Source organism: Calonectris borealis, chromosome 11 (genome assembly GCF_964195595.1).
Source record: "Calonectris borealis chromosome 11, bCalBor7.hap1.2, whole genome shotgun sequence".
Taxonomy (NCBI): Eukaryota; Metazoa; Chordata; class Aves; order Procellariiformes; family Procellariidae; genus Calonectris; species Calonectris borealis.
In genome coordinates, this window is record NC_134322.1 from 4,721,737 (window position 1) to 4,738,660 (window position 16,924).

Genomic DNA, 16,924 nt, shown 5'->3' on the forward strand with positions numbered 1-16,924 from the left:
AAACACCATAAACCTCTCTCTTGATGTTGGGTAGCTTTCTAGGCTGAGGGATCTACTTCTCCATCGAAGTTGTACGTGCTGATGTCTGCCAAACAGCCTGTAGTTTATTCCTGGGCCTGGACTTGCAATTGGGCAAGGAATTTGTGGTCTAGGACAGGGAATGCCTGAAATGGGCCAAGTTTGGGCAAGCCATTTCTGAAACAGATCTTGAAGTTTTGTTAACTGGGTTCCAACACTCAGTAGCCTACTGAGAAACCCCTGACCAGTGCAGGTATAGAGAGACCTGAAATGGGAATGAGTCATTGGAGTCCTTCTCCCTGAAGACTTTAGTCTAGCAGAATTAATTTGCACCTGCAGAAAAAGGGAAAGAAACCTGATGTGCTCTACCAATGATGGGCAACTGAAAAACACCCAGAGGCTTCTGCTGCCACAGCTATTTCTCTTTCGTTGTGGGAAGAAGTGTGGTGGAGCCACAACTTTGTGCTGTCACTGACATTGAAGACGGCTGCAGGAGAGCCTGACAGAAGAGAAAGTGAAGCAGCAGCACAACAAAGACAAGCAATGGCGTGGAGCATCCCTCTTCCCAAGGTAAATCCCCGGTGCCAAGGGCCACATCCTGCCCCTAGAAGTCAGCTGTAATGCACAGGCAATAGTAGCAGAGATCCGGGGAGGGAGAGGGCAGGGGGAATTCACAATCTTCATTGCCACTTCAGTGACAGCAGAGGCTAATTGGGTCTCTGTGGTCTCTTCAGCTCCAGTGAAGGTCTTGTCCTTTTGAGAGGCTCATTGTCAGCATCCTACAAACTACAAAGTGTCACCCTGGTAACTCTTAATCCTGCTTCGGCACAGATTGTTCTGCATGCTCTCTCACCTGCAGAGTTTAAAAGATGAAGCTGTCACTGGGGAAATGTTCTGATTCCAACATTCTTGAGGTAGATTGACACAAAGAAAACATAGTTTATTAAAATGGTGCAAGATGTTGTGATTGCTATTTATATGGGAGTTTCAAAACACATCTTTGTTTACAGGCAGTTCCTGCAATTAGATCCATGTAGGAATATTCCCCCATAGTGGGTGGGGAAGGAGTGTGAAGTGCAGTATTTCCCATCTTCACCTTTTGGTTTTCATGGCTACCCTGCATTTATAATAGAGATAATAAAGCAAACACCAGCCATTTACTATTTTAATGAATATCAGATACTTCCCCAATACTGGGGAAAGCTGGACTTCAGCCTTCTGCATCGCTTTTGCTGGGTTCTACAAAGCTTGGAAACCCTCAAAAACTGGCTAAAATGTCACCAGGGGAGGGAACGTTTCTCCACGGGCTGGAACTGCAGATCCTCTCTCTGCTTCCAGACCAGGGGGGATGCTTTGCTGCTCCCACAGGTCCTGCAGTGTCTCCACTATCCTTGCTGACTTCAGCGGGAGTTTCACGGTTTATGGATTTCTTCTGCAAGAGGAAGATCAATTTCCTACACGCCATCCTGTCATCTTTGCACCCCTTTGGATAAATCTTTGCAGGTATAAAACCTAAAGCAAGAGTCTATCTGCAGATAGTGCTGTCCATACATGCCACAGCCCCCGAGAGTAAGCACCTTTCTTCTGTGACCTTCGGACGTTAGAAGCATGCGCAGTAACCTGATTTTCTTTCCAAAAGGCCTTTGCAAACAGGAGCCTTATTTGACTTGGTACAGAAGTGCTTTTTTTAGAAACTCCCTCAGAAATATTTATTTCAAAGAATGCAAAGGTTCTGATTAAGGTTTTTTTGTTGCCTCTGTCGAGGTGAGTTTTCTTCTTTTCTGCGAGCGGTTTAATCGCTTCCGTCTGCAGTTTTTTTGAAGAGGACTTGCAGAAGTGGTGTCCACCTCTAGATGGTGCGGTTTACTCAGAAGAACTTCATGGGCCTTTACATAACTTTTGCTCACTGGTCTGAGGTTGCAAACACCCTCCAAGCAAACCACACAGATTTTAGCACTTCCTTGTTTTCTTACCATGAGAATCTGGCTGCAGTGTATTGCTAAACTGATAAAATTATTTAGATGCTTCAAAAAGGTGTATTATGTGGCACATTTGGTTGAAAATGTGAGGTATCTACTATGTAACATATCTACTACGTAACTGATAGCATTGCATGTCTTCTGGGTTCATTCCTGTGCTAACTAAATTAAAACAGAATCTAATTTTTTCTGACACAACGCCTCTACTCTTGTACTTGAATGTAAAGAAAGAGGGAAGGAACAAAGATGGGTAATACCACGAGGCTAAAATGGTGGAGGTGTTGTAATAACTAACTTCGTCCACAGTATTTATGCTTCTTTTCTCTGGACAGCATAGGATGGAGCTATGAAGCTTTGGAGGAAAAAAAAAGTATTTTAGCAAGTGTGTAGCATTCCCACAAACTTTTGAAGCTCTTTGAGAGCTGTAGGCTGCTTGGGCAGGTGAATCCTGACTGTTGTAAGATGGTTTCTGTGGGGCATGCTGCCCAAAAGGCTAAACAACTCTGTCCAGATATTAATTAATTAAGATTTAAAACTTCCGTGAGGCAGATTAAGTGATCCTGACATGGTCTTCATGTCCCAAGCCCCTTTCAGGATATCACAGCTGCTCTCAACATGTAGCACAACAGTTCAGGGCAGTCAATAAAGAAGATGACCGTCAGATGTATGTCACGGAGGACGATCATAACTCCCTGCAGCCTGAATTTGGATCTTAGCAGGCACAACTCTTACAGTGATGGTGAGAGGACGGCGGGTGGAGATGTGCCTCCCGGTGGGATGCGCAATAACCAGGGATTTCACATTACACTTGCGTAGGGCTGTGCTGGGGTGTTCTGTACACCTTGTTGAATTGGTCTGTGGAAACGTCTTGGAAGATTCAAAATCTGGTCTATTATTGGACCTGTGATTCTATTTTGTATCTGGTTTTTGCTAGTCTAGATGAAAACGTGTACAGAAGTATGTCCAAGAACAAGCATCACAGCTTATGTTATTCTGTTTTAATTCTGTAATATTTAATTCCCTAATACCCTTCAATACCCAGGAGTGTAAACAAGTGATATACCCTGCTTAACCAAATATCCAAGATACAGTCTGTGACTTACTTGAAATAGAGAGTGGCTTCCTTCTGAATGTCAGTATTTCCCTGCTTGAAGGAACAACACGAGATAATTTAACACCCCCAGTTTTGCTTGCTTAGAAAAGAAACAAGGAAGACATAGTTAATATCACTGGTCTGGGGTTAGGGATAAGGGCCATTTGGTTTTGCTGCACTTTTGTTTTGTTTTGGGAGGTTTTTTGGCTGCTGTTTTAGAAATTGGAAGAACATGTAGCTGTCTTCCCTGTTCTTGGGTATAGGAATGGTATGGTTAGATTAACTCAGTGCAGAAGAGACACCAATCTGCTGGCACTGTCCAACTGAAATGTACAGCAAGTAATCATGTAGAATAAATGATGAAAAATAAATTAGATCAAAAAATCTGCTGGGCTTTCATAAGCTAAAATGTTCTTCATAACACAGGTAAGGAAATTGCTCGTGCTGACTTCAATGGGTCCAAGATTTTCTCCATGATTTCTAACCTGAAATTGCTGCTTTTAGAAGTTTAAAAAAACCCTTGTATGGAATCAACTTTTCTAGTGCATTATGAGTAATATCTACTGCTTTTTTTTTTACATCTCAGCTTAGCGATAGAACTTTCTTGTAAATAAGGGTTATTTCCACTAAGAGGCTATTATGAAGTTATCTTTGATGCTGAGGCTACAGGCTCAGTTCCCAAGCGTAAAAGAACACTTTAGGATATAAACAGCTTTGTTATGTCTGCTTAAATACCCTGTTTTCTCCAGGAGCAGCCTAGGGAGGAGCGAGGGCACAACCTGGGCTGCTTCTCTGCAGCATGCGACATTTCACGCTCCACTGATGGGTCCCCGACAAAAGGCCACCACACAGGAATTAGGCTTTTATGTGGTTATCGCAGGGTGTTGCTAGAGGGTTTCATTTAGCTTTTTACCAGGAGATTTTTCCTCCCGATTGCCGAGAGGCCCATAAATGCCATCAGAGGTACCTCTCCCGCCGAGCCCCTCTCTGTTTTTCCTTGCTGTGACCAGGGCTGAGCAGCCACGTGGTCATTGCTGGGTCCTGATTTAATGCAACGTTCTCCTTCATTGGTTTCAGATGCTGGAGGTGGGCGTTGAAATTAATTCTTCCATGATTTAGGTTTTTTCTTTTTTCCAATTTATATCCCCCAGTTTTAGCACAGATGACAGACATTCCTTGCTGCAACACAGGAGACATTGGGAAAAGACAGCACTGGGAGCCTTCTCGGAGGACACCTCTGCCCATTCCCATGCCTTCTTGGCCTCCCAGGCTCCCACTCTTTTTTGGTCTCCCACTCTTCTTCAACCTCCCACCCTCTCCTGGCCTCCCACTCATTTCAGCCTCCCACCCGCCCCCATCCTGTCCTGCTTTTTGGGCCTCCCGTTCACCCTCTTTGGGACCCCCAACCCCTCCCGGCCTCCAAATCTTTTGCAGCTCCCACTGCCTCCAGGTTTCCAACTTTTTTTTGCCCCCCCTTGCCCTTTTCAGCCTCCCAGCCTCCCACCCTCCTTTTCTGGCCTCCCACTCCACTATTCGGCCTCCCACCCACCACCACCTCCAACCCCTTTTTTGCCTCCCGACCCCTCCTAAACTCCCACCCCCTTTCTGGCCTCCCCACCCCCTTTTTGGCCTGCTACCTCCTTTTTTGTCTGGCCATCCCTCCTCCCAGCCTCCCATCCCTTTTCAGCCTCCCACCCCTTTTTGAACCTCCCATCCTTTTTGGCCTCCTTCCCCTTCTGGGCCTGCAATCCTGTTTTCAGTCTGCCGCCCTTTTTTTCTGCCTGCAACCCTGTTTTTGGCCTGGCACCCCTATTTCAGCTCTTTTTCATCCTCTCACCCCTTTTCAGCCTCTCATCCTTTTTTAGCCTTCTACACTTTCTTGGCCTCTAACCTCCTCCTGTCCTCCCACCCGTGTTTTGGCTGCCCCTGTCTGGGGTTTCGTGAAGGGCAGCACCGCAGCTGCACTATTTTAGGTTCTGGAAAACACACCTGAGAGGCTGTTGATCACATTTTTTAACAGCAGGTTGTTTGCAAGGAAACTGCTGAGAGCATTTGCACTCGGAATTTAATCAGGCCCAAAATATTCAGAGAAGCCTCAGTAACAGCGGTCGTCTTCTCCTCGTCTGTCAGCCGGGAGTCTGTGCAGGCGAACGTGGGGAGAAGTGATAGATCTGCTCACACAGATACATCACCTCTGATATTAGTCTTATCGTCTTGCTTTCCTGTGTCCCCACAATCCTTTGGCCATGGCTTAGCATCAGCTGTAATCGTTATTTAAGATTAAAAGTCCTCGTGCTCTTGGGAGAGGGTGGTACCTCCCACAATGGTGGTCCTACCTCACCTGGAGCGGTGGCACAGGGCAAGGAGAGCCCGGTGAGGGCAGCTTGCAGGGGCCAGGCTGGTCTCTCGTCTCTTCTTAGCCTTGGTAGCTCGAGTTAAATCTTCAAAATGGATGTTTTCAGCCCACGTGTTGATGCAACATCTCCCCCAAATTCTCCGCACCCCATTCAGCCCTTTGTATCGTTCTGGCTGGGAACACATTGGCTGTTTGTGGTTTCTTCATGCACAAAGAAAAGCATTTTCCAAGCCATGCAATTATTGTCAGCTTTCTAAAAAGCGGTGGTGGGACAGACCAACTCAGATCTACGCCAGTCTATCTCGGACTTGTATGAAGTTCAAGCAATTAGATTTGCAGGACAAATCTTCATGTTCCTCCTCCCATGCCCTTACCTTATGTTGCCAGTCAGCTAAGGGAGGCGAGTTTAATTTGTTATTCCAGCAATACTGACCGTTAACCTTGGATCCTCATTTAGGACAATATTTAATCACAAGCTTACAAAGCCTTGAAAGGAGTCATTTTTATAAATGATAATCCGAGCCATTTGTCCCGCTCAAGGCCTTGAGAGTTAACAACAGGAACATCTGCAAGACAGTTATTGTGGCAATCAATTCCAAAATACAGATAACTCAATAATTTATAATAGACCCCCACCATTAAAATGTACTGTGCTATTTTTATTGATCTCAGTGCTTATTATGTGTGTTACGCTCATTTCGAATAATCTATCTGGCCTTTTCATTTACTTACTGGTGCTCATCAGGTTTAGCTCTGGTTTGGTACTGGAAAGCCTATGAAGCAGGCTGGATCTACCATTTTAATTATTATTCCAATTCGCTGGATGAAACAAATGTGAATTAGGAACTAACATTTAGCCACATCAGAGTGATGAATTCTTGTCGTTCAGAGGAATTAATACATGCAATTATTTTGTCTTTTCAGGTTTCAGAGTTCCAGTCCAAATTTTAGTTTTTTCCCTGGAACCATTTTCTCCCATATTAAGTCCGTCACAGAGAGAAAAGTCACCTGGCCCTTACCTCACCTTTGTCAGCGCCTCTGAAGCAACACTGGAGCACAGTTACATAAAGAACCAAAATTATGACCACCCGGGTTCTGCTCTGGGATCTCTTATAACACCAGAACTCCCAACATACCTCTCCCCCGGAGACCAGCCTCAGCTTCGCAGGTGACGGCTGCGGCGTTGCGGTTGAAGGGTGCAGAACTCAGCCCTGCTCGCAGCGGACGTGGGGGCAAGCAGAGCAGTTGGCTCTGAACAGACGGGTGGAAAGGGAAGAGGCACGAAGATATTGTGATTTTTGGGTGTAGATGCAGTTGCTCCTACAGCCTGAGGGCACCTACATCCTTAGTCATGCAGCAAAGGTGGCTTGTGCAGGGAATTTGGTTCCTGCATTTCCCTGTGTTAGGGTTCCCGTCAGGTTTTCCTCGCTAGACAATGTCAAAACGAGACAGGCGTGGGGTGAAAGTCCTCGAAGAAGCGTGTGAGGTGGTGCCAGAGGTTTCACAGGTGACAGTGTTCTTATTTCTGAGCGAGAGCGGAGGTGGTGTGAGGAAGGGTGTTGTGTTGTGCTGTCTCGGATGAGTTGAGAAAACAAGGTCATTAGGGATGCCGGGTGGTTTGGTTGCTGGAGCAGAGCTGTGTGTTGTGCAGCACAAGGAAGGTTTTAAAGCTAAGCTGCACGCACAGCTCTTCAGCCTCGCCTGGACTTTCTTGTTCTTACAAATTAAGAAGCTTTATGCAAACCGTCATTTCTCAGAGGAGTCGGATCAGGTGCTTGCTCGGGAGGATTCAGTGGTTTGGTTGTTAGACATCTTTGACCAGAAAGAGTTATACAAATACGTTCCTCAGCAGAAAGGTCTTTTCCAAGCCAGACTTCCCTGCGCCCTCCCCGATTTCCATCTCCCACCAGGCAAGTGCTGTGCTCCCGCTCCCTTGGCATTTCGGAGGGGTGGGCTGATCCCCGCTGCTGTTAGCAGAGAGGGCTGCGCTTCAGTCCCCATGGAAACAATTTGGAGAGTTTTTGAGCTTGTGTAGCATTGCTGTGCTGTGTTTTGCCTTCCTTTTCACTTCCATCAGGAGGGCTGCAAAGCTTTAATTCATTAATGTTTGAAAAGCAGTTTGAAGTCCTTGAAGAAGGTGCTATAGAGGAGCAAAACGTTATTACCTGAGATTAACTGTTTCTGTTTTGCCCTGGAGTCACAGCTGTGAGTGCTTGGTGGAAGCCAGAATAAAGGGAGTGAGGTCTTCTTGTAACGATGACCTCCTGGAGAGCTCTTCTGCCAGCACATCCATGCAGCAGAAAGTCACCTCAACGCCGATGGGAAGTCTGAGCGAAACTTCTGTGACTGCAGTCAGACAGGGAATACATTCTGGAAAGCTCAACAGCCTGATTTACACGGGCAAAATGGAGGAAATTCGTAAGAAGAAACAGCACCGCATGGTTCATGTGCTCTGGTGCATACCTAGACAGCAGCCGGCAGGGCAGCCCGGGTGAGAGCTCACAGCACTGCGCAGCAGGGGGAACTGGGGATCCGCTGCGGCCCCGGATGTGAGGGTCACCCCTCAAAAGCTGTCAGAAGACACTATTTACTGCTATTAAAATATCCAGCCACTTCAGGGGGGTGTATCCACTTAATCGAGTTGCAATTAGGAGGCCAGTTTCTGCTCCTGACTTCAGCGGTGTGAATGCAGAGGTCTCTGGTACAGCTTGGAGCAGACTGCGCCCTGATGCTGTGGCAGAGTAATACCGCAGACCTGTCGGTAATTCAGGAATGTAACATGCTACGGCCTAAGGGATTTTACATTTCTATTCCCTACCAAGTGTCTCAGCACCTTTCAGATACCTGCTGCTCTCCAGCCCCACCTAAACTCCTGCTAAACCCATTTGCACTTGGGAATCACTGCACAGCTCTGGGTACTTCTGCATCTATGGATTGGGCCCCAGTTTCCCCATCCCTCACTCCTCTGTCTGCTCCCCTGTGTGGGAGACCCCATAGGGTGGGTCCCCTGCAAAATCCTCTCCGGCTTCCAGATGCATCGGCCTCCCCAACGCTGGAAGAGGAGTCTGCAGCTGCTGACTGGCTTTCCTGAGGAGCCTGCCAATGGGTATTTTGCCTGGGCTGGCTTTTTCCTTCCCTCCTTCAATTCTGGGGGTTTTTTTGGAGGGTGGTGTTGTTGGGTTTTTTAAATTATGTTTTTCTTTTCTTTTTAATTAATTGTGTTTTTTCAGGAAGTTACAAATAATAAACACAAGCTAAATCTGCACTGCCTGCCTTGTTATGGGTACAGTGAGCTGGGACCACATTGCCCCATCTCTGCTCTTAGTTCCAGCAACAACTACAAAAGCCAGTTTTAAACTGTTTTAATATTTAAAACAAATCTTTTTCCATACACGCTTTCTCCAGTTCGGCTGAAAACTAACCATACCAAAAAATGAAGGGATCGATTTCCATCTCGGTCAGGTCCTCACCTGCAAGGCTGCCCAAACCCCGGGCAAGGGAGAGGCAATGGGACACAAGCAGGGCAAGTGCAGCCAGGAGGGGCCCTTTCTGTCACAGCAGTCTTAGGTCAGCTTGAGCCACCCACAAGTACACCCTGACTTCATCCTCCTCTTCCCTGGAGATGTCCCGTCCCCTTCCAGCCTCTCCCCATGCTGCTCTTGGCCCTCTCCTCTGCCGCGCACACCGGGCTGCACCCTCTGCCCATCCTGCTCCAGGTTCCCCTTCCCCCTCCTGTACATCCTCTCGCTGCTGTTGCTGTGATTCATTAATGCTTCAGAGATACCAGTGAATGGAAAAAACCTCACCAAACATCAGGTTGTGCTGCTCTCCACATTTTCTATAGTGACTCACAAGTCTGACCAGATACCTCCCCTTCCCTCTCACTTAGTCACCCTCTCCCTCCCAGATAGGCTTGTCTGACTCCTCACTTCGTTCCTGGCTTATTATTATCTGTTTTCTCTGCCGTTCCCTTTCCAGCCCGCGCTCTACGGCGGAGCTTGGGGATGCAAAGTTCTCCCTCGCTGACCCGTCGCACACAATGAAGAGCAAAGGAAAACACTGACTGCAGCAACTTTGCCTATGGAGAAACCATAAAGCAGAACTGCGCTCTGTCCCCCCCCCCTTTCTCCGCTTGGCCTACACACAAATTACTTTGTCATTGTGGCGAAACAAATAAGGCTTCATTATCATTACCATCCTGATGGGAGTAAACAAGTTTATTTACACTTGAGCACTGCTGAAGAATAAAGTCATAGAGAAAAGTTCAGGGTAGGTGGCCTGTCTTTGTCATTAGGGACAGCTTTTACAAAATCACTGCCCGCTCGCCCAGACAGGCTGCTATTCAGGCAGGCCCGGGTTAATGAAAGTACGGTGTGTGCTTGTTAAAAGGAGGACTACAACACTTGTAATCATGGGTGGTCACATTTTTATTTAATGATACGTATCTTTCCTTTCTCCAGCGTTTGCTCTTAACCCTTTGCCTCCCACTCGCCAGTCCTTATGCAATGACTAATTACGACTCGCCAAGTAAAATCTGATACCAGGTCCACAACGAGCTAAACCCACTGAACAAGTGTTTTTTTTTCCTAAATAACCTTTTCATTAACAGTCCTGAGATTCCAACAAAGCAAAAAGACCTCAAAGCACAAAGGGCCCCACATGTGTAATCACTGGAGCTAAAATAATAATAAAAGGACAACTGCAAACAAACTTGTGGGAAGAAAGGGCTGCAAAACAGAACTGCTTCCTTTCTTTCAAGGCCGTCGTGCGGCCCCAGTGATAAATCTGTTGGGACAAGGATACTTCAAAGCCAGAGGTCGAACTCTGCTCTCACTCGTGTGAGTCTCACAACTCGTGTCAATGGAGTTACACCCGGGCAGGAGGCTCAGACTCGCCGTTCTGCTCTCACAAATGCAACGAAAGCCAAAACCAGCCATGACGGGGAAAAATATCCATTTATCTATGACACGACCGTGCTGAAGTCCTGGGTACAATCATGCTATGCTAAAAACCTCCCAACATCTCCCAAATTTCCTGCTATTTCTTACGACGAACCAGTCTGAAGTGCTCATGCCTGGATTGTGGGGAAGTTCAAGCTCAGATTTTTTTTTTTTTTTTTTTTGCATCTATTTGGTATATTAAAGAGCCGCATGGAAGGATGTGCACACACAAAGGCAGAATTCATCATCTCTCACCCAATATTTTTCCCTGCTTGTTGCAGGTTGTTACTTCTTTCTGTGGCCGTGCACAGAACGTTTGTCTGTCTGTCTGTCTACCCGCGCCCCTCTCTCCCCACACTAATTTTTGAACTTCGCAATCAGAACAGCAGAGACGTGAAGACACCAAATTTCTCCAAGTTTTAGAAAACCCACAGCTGTGTGAAAAGCTGATGCTCCAGTACTTCATGTGAATTATCACCTGTCACTTCGGTATCTTATTCACAAACATTTTCCAATTGTACTTAGGAATGTAAAAACCCAAATTACAAGCAGCTTTGGGAATGGGGAAGATTCCTTTCTCAGCTAGACTTTGCATCTGCTGGTCACCCCTATCCATTCAGGTCGGGGAGATCAAAATACTTAAGGCAAAACTTCGTACGATGACATTACTTAGCTGCAACCCATCTCTTTGGTTTCCTTACCAGGTCAGGGAAGACCTTCTCGCCATGGCTCCTGCTGTCACCTCGTGCTCCCCTCACGCAGGGGGGGGCCAAAAACGTCTGTCCCCACATCCCCACCCGAGGCCTGGGGCAGCACTGGAGCAGGAAGAGCTGCCGCTGATACAGAGAGGAGAAGGAGCAACACGAACATGCCACTGCCTGCCCCGGTGCTCCCAGCGCTCTCTGGCCCTATTTTAACCTCCATTTCAAGGTATATTTATTATTCCGGAGGAAACAGCCCGTTGGCTCCCTGAGTTATGATAAGAGGGTGAATGATGGACTTTCAAACTCGGGGCAACCTGAGCCTCCGCATATTTCAGGTTCAGCAAGGAAAACTCAGGTAGCTAAAGGTATAATTCAGTACTGTTGTCACAAGTCTGTGGGAATTAACTTCAGCAAAGCTCTCATAGCTCCTGGGGGAAGGCTGCGCAGGAGCCAAGCCGAGAGACCGCCGGAGACTGGCGGGGAGCTTGGCAATAGCCGCAGGGCGAGCCGCCCTCCTGGGGAAGTGACCAACAACCTCCTTCCCTTATGCTGCACAAAGCAACAGATGGAAATGGCTTTTATATTTTTCCTCAAAGCTAAATACAGTCTAAAAAGCACGGGAACATCGGCAACGATTAGCATCGCCGAGGGGTTTGGTGGGGCGGCAAGATCGTGCCTTTGGCCCCAAAGCTTCTGGCTGAGCACGGGGTGCCAAGGGGGTGCGGGAAACCTGCCCAGGGTGCCTGCACTGCGCGCAGCTGCTCTCCACACACCTCACCCCCAGTCTGCATGTCCAAACCTGGGGCGCGAAGGCATGCATGTTAGTCAGGGGGAAAGTCTGCATAAATAAGGAGAGCAGGTGAAGCACCGCGGGAGGGCGAACGAAAGCATTGCTGAGGCTGCAGGTGACAAACAGGGCAGAGCGTTGCCTCTGAAGTGGAGGATGCAGATATATTTATTAAATAGATATGCTAAGATAATAGGCAATGCTGAAACAATGTGCATATCTAATACTCGTTGCTTGAAAATCATTAACCTCTCTAAGCGCCTTACACATATTAGCAAGCAACCCGTGGAGCCCTGCTGCTCTCCCCTGCGGGAGGCAAACCGAGATGCAGAGGGTGAAGGATCCCATTTCCAGATGATGTCCCTGAATTTGGGAGCCCGATACAAGCCCCTCTAAACTAAAGGGAATGCTTTGAGGAAGGAGATGAGAAGGGGGGGGCGGTTTAATGCAGAGTGATAGGAACTGTGTCTCTGTATACACAGCAGGGATTAATTCAGATGAAGAAAATTCGAAGTGAATATATGAACTTCTCACCTTATTTACTGCTCTCTGCTCAGAGGCAGAAACAAACCCAAGCAGACAACGAGGAACAGCCAAGGCCTCCCCTGAGCACTGCAGTTACTAAAGGCATCTCTTGATGCTTTCCTTCACCTTTTCCTCTTTCTTTTCTGTCCTTTTTCCCATCATTTACAGAAGGTGAAGAGAAGTCACTGGTCGTGCAAGGGTTAATGAGTGAAAGCTCGCACCTTGCTACAGCGAGGCAAAAACTTATGAGTCTTCATGTTGTCACGAAGGTGTTGCTGAGCTTACGCTGCATGAAATATCCCAGAACTCCTGCAAACTGTGGGATTTAAATTCGCAGGCTATAATTACAGAGTCTCCGGCACCCTCCCACACTTTGCAATGCCTCCACAAGCGAGAGCAGCAAAAACACCTGTCCCGGGCTCCTGTGGGCTTGTAGGCCCTTGCCCGCAGCCAGGCAGGGCTCGTTCCCTGGCAGGCGGCCGGGGCCCGTGCGGGCTGACCGCTCCCAGCAAAGCCTCCTGCCTGACAAGGGTTAGGGGTGGGAGTCTGGATTCTCCTGGGTGCCTTTTGGAAACAACCCCAAAGCAGAGTCAGGGCGGTCACGTTTACAGACAGGTGCTCGCAGCCAGGTGATGCCATTTTAGAGTCAGCTCGCTGCCCGGTTTAAACGCGAGGCCGGGAGGACTTGGAGAAGCCAGAGCACGCAAACAGCTTTCCTGGGATTGCTCCCGCCTGAGCGAGCCCAGGGAACCCCACAGCTGCCAACCCCGCAGCGCTGCTGCGGCTCTTTGGGGCTCCCCAGGCAGACATCAGCACAGCAGACTCCGTACTCTCCTGCTTGCCAGGCGGGGCTGGGCCCGGCCTTGGTTGCTGCTGTGTAAATCGGGTGCGAGAAAAGGGGCGGTTTCACTGCGGGGGGGGGGGTTGAGGGAGTGGTTGAACCGATATAAAACGCCCAATTATCAAAAGTGTAGTCCTAGGATGCTCTGAGCCTACGTTAGGCCAGTACTGCTTAAGATGAAGGCTACCGCTATGCACCCAGCAGCATCCCCTGTGCCCCTGGCAGGGATTTGGGTGGCAGGCGAAGTCCCGGCGGCTCTGGGGACAGAGCGGAGGGTCCCTCCGAGCTTCACAGGGGGGGCCCGGCTGTCTCTGGTTTGCAGCCTGCCTCCTCCGCAGCCGGGAGCGGGTTCCCTCCGCGGCAGGGTCTCCTCCGGCGTGTTGTTGTGAAGCCGGTTGCGAGCTGATGTCATGGGAGGCTCTGCCCGGACTGGCACAGGCAGGTTTCTGCACAGAGGTGGTTCTCTCTGCCTCCGAGGCACTTTTTGGAGAGCCCTTCCACAGCATCCTCCCCTCCCTGCCCCCACAGCCGAGCAGCAAGGCGAGGAGAGCTTCCTTCCTCCTCCTGCTCTTCAAGTTACGGCAGTGCTAATGCCAGAGCCAGCAGAGCCGGCTGGCGGGAGAGAAACTCCCCAGGACCTCGCTGGGCAGCGTCGGGACCGCCTGGGGGAAGGGAGAGCCCATGGCCCACACCCAGGGCCACCTTGGGAACGCAGCTACGGCGCTTACCCAACGAGTCCCGCGTGCCAAATGGGGTAAGTGTAGAGGCGGGAGCTGTCAAGGATATCCGCAGCCACCAGCCAAAATGCGGCAGCACCGGGAGGTGGTGGTGGCGGCGTGGGGACAGTAATGCCTACGTCACGTGGGGTAAGCGCATTCGTGCTGAGAAAGCCCCTCGGTTCCTTCTCTATCCTTATGCGCTTAATCTTTTTTTTTTTAGCCTGTGCTGATGTTTATCTCACCCCATGTGATACAGGAGGGTATTTCTCATCATAATGAGTTTGAGAGTTAATATTGGGTCCTCTGGTTTGTGGCAGAAGGTGCAGCCTCGCAGCTATGCCTGTCCCTGCGTTTGCCTTCCCCCATGCCCCTGCTCCCCTGCTGCAGCCCAATCCCACCAGGCCCCCCACACCTGGGTCGAGCCTGTTTGCTCTTCAACCTTCATCCCGTCTCCCTCCTCCTGCCTGCAGCCATCTGCTCTCCTCCCTGTTGGCTGCTTTAGCAACGAGTCCTGGAGCTGCAGGAAGGACCCCGCACAACCCCTCCAGCATCGGTCTGCACAAACATCCTCTGCATCCCGGAGGAAAAGAGCCTCCTCAGGGGGAACAGGGGCTCTCTGTGGCCTCTGCTCCAGGCTCTCCCACTGGGACACGTGCTGGTTCATCAGTGTGGCCAACTGCAAGCCCCGAGCAGCTCCTGCTCGGTCTGTGCTGGCGTGACCCTGCCTGAGCTTTCCACAGCTTGTTTGTCTGACTCGGCGTTGCCCGCATTTGGGCTGACATCGAACACCCCAAACACGACTCTCACTTACTGCTGCCCGTTATCATTGTAGCTGTTACTTTACTAGCCCTTAACAGTTGGACCTTTGCTGTTTCATTCCGAGGTGACTAACGCTGAATCTGATAAAATGCACCTGATATTACTGTGAACAGCTGATGTAAACTTAGCAGACAGTCGTATGACACACCATGTGGGCAAATTAATAGACACCCCCCCCCAATAAATTCAGCATATGTCCTATAATCCCACTTCAAGGGCGTCTGTTATGTCAACATCACTAAGTTAGCTACTGTGCTCCCCTGGGAACACAGCACCAGAACTTTTCGGGTCAGAGGGATTCCCCTCTCGCCACTGCGACCACGGGGCAGCAGCTCCGACCACTGCGAAACGCTCGTGCTGAGCTGGAGATAAGATGTGCGCTTAGTTCTTAGTGGAACTTTCCACTCACCAACTACTAGAATAACACAAATTGTTCCTTAGCCATTTCTCATGCTTTAACTCACTCATTTCTTTCTTTGTGCTATCCAAATTGAAACTGAGTTTTGGGACTTAGAGCAAAGTGCGTTCCCTGTGGGGAGTGCAGAAAACAGACTCCCCTGAGAGGAGGCAGCTCGTGCCTTGTAACTGCTGTTGGACTGTCCATAGCACTCCAGGAGTCACTGGTTCCCAGCCCGGGGGTCTGGTTCTTGCAGGGTAAGTGTGCTGCATTGCTGGGCTGGGACCCCAGCAGCATGTGGGACACCTGCGGTCCCCGCCTGCCAACGGGGTGCTCAGGGGGAATGGCACCATCAGGACCAGCATTTCCCACCACTTGCTGGTCCCCACTGCTGAGAGGCTTCAGTCTGCAGAGCTCCTGTGCTGCCACCGCGGCGGCGTGAGCCCCCCAGTGACTACAAGTGCTCTGGGAGGGTTTCCCAGCAGGAGCCCTGCGTGGCCTGTGCTCTGCACTGGGGGGCTGTGGGGCTGCTGCGAGAGGGTGGCCCCGAGCCCCGCTTGTCTTGCCTGAGCACCCTATTTCTCAGCTGTGCTTTTCTGTGGAAATAACATCCAACCCAGTGTGTGCTGGAGCGAGGGGCAGCATCCCCCCCGTGCCAGAGGTGGGACACGCTCCCCCTTCAAAAAGGGCTCATTCTGCTCCCGGATTCCCATTGGGATCAACATATTGTGGTTCCTCAAATAAACTATATTTCAGTGATTATTTTGACTTTGCCCAAACAAAAAAGGAAACGGGGATACGAAAAAGGCAGAAACAGAGCACGTTTCAGTTTTCAGAATCCTCAAATCATCTGACTGAGGAACCAAAGCATTTAAAGCAAGATTCAAACCCGTTTGTTTTGCTCTGCATTTTTCATGGGGCCGAGACAGCGTTTCTCAAACTGCTCCAAACTGCCGTCACGTCAACCAACGGCTTTCCCGGAGAGCCGCACAATGCAGCATCGGGGCAGCCGGAGCCCCTTGCGAGCCGAGGGCCACCCACAGAGCCTCCGCCTGCGTCACGCTCGCTCCGGAGGGCTGAGTCCAGCCGTGGGTGTCCCAGCTGAGGTCTGTCAGGAGCAGCACTGAGGTCCAAGGCTCTCTGCAAAGCACCGCCGGGGTCCCCCGCTCAGCCCTTGCATCCTCTCCTGCGCTCTGCAAGATCACCCCTCGTTTCTCTGTTTGCTCTCTGGGACCTTCTTCTGTAATCACACAAAACCCTTGTAATCCTTCAGTGCACGCTCCGTTTGCTCCTCTGCATTGTTCCCCCAGCGGATATTTATTTGATGGGTTTCGTTAAATTATCTCACCAACATCAGTCGGTACACAACTACAAATTAATTTAGTCAGTTTGCATTTTGGCTGACCTAATATTCATTATATTCCAGTGAAGTGGATGTGTTTTCTATTTGACAGTTTGTTTCGTGATAAGATACATGGTCCAAAGTACTATACTTAGAAATAGGGGTAATATTTACAGACACTCCATGCAAATACTGCAATTATCTGATTAATTATAGCCCTTACATTTGGTTCTGCAGACTACACTCTTATCCCTCCTTTCTCCCCCCCTTTCCCCATTGCCATATTTGTATATAGTAGATGGGAATAGTCTTTAGATCTATATAAATAAAGCAAACCTGGCTGGTTTTAAAGCCTAAACACTACACGGTCACTCGGAGCCCTCCCCGTCCCCAGTGCTGTGCTC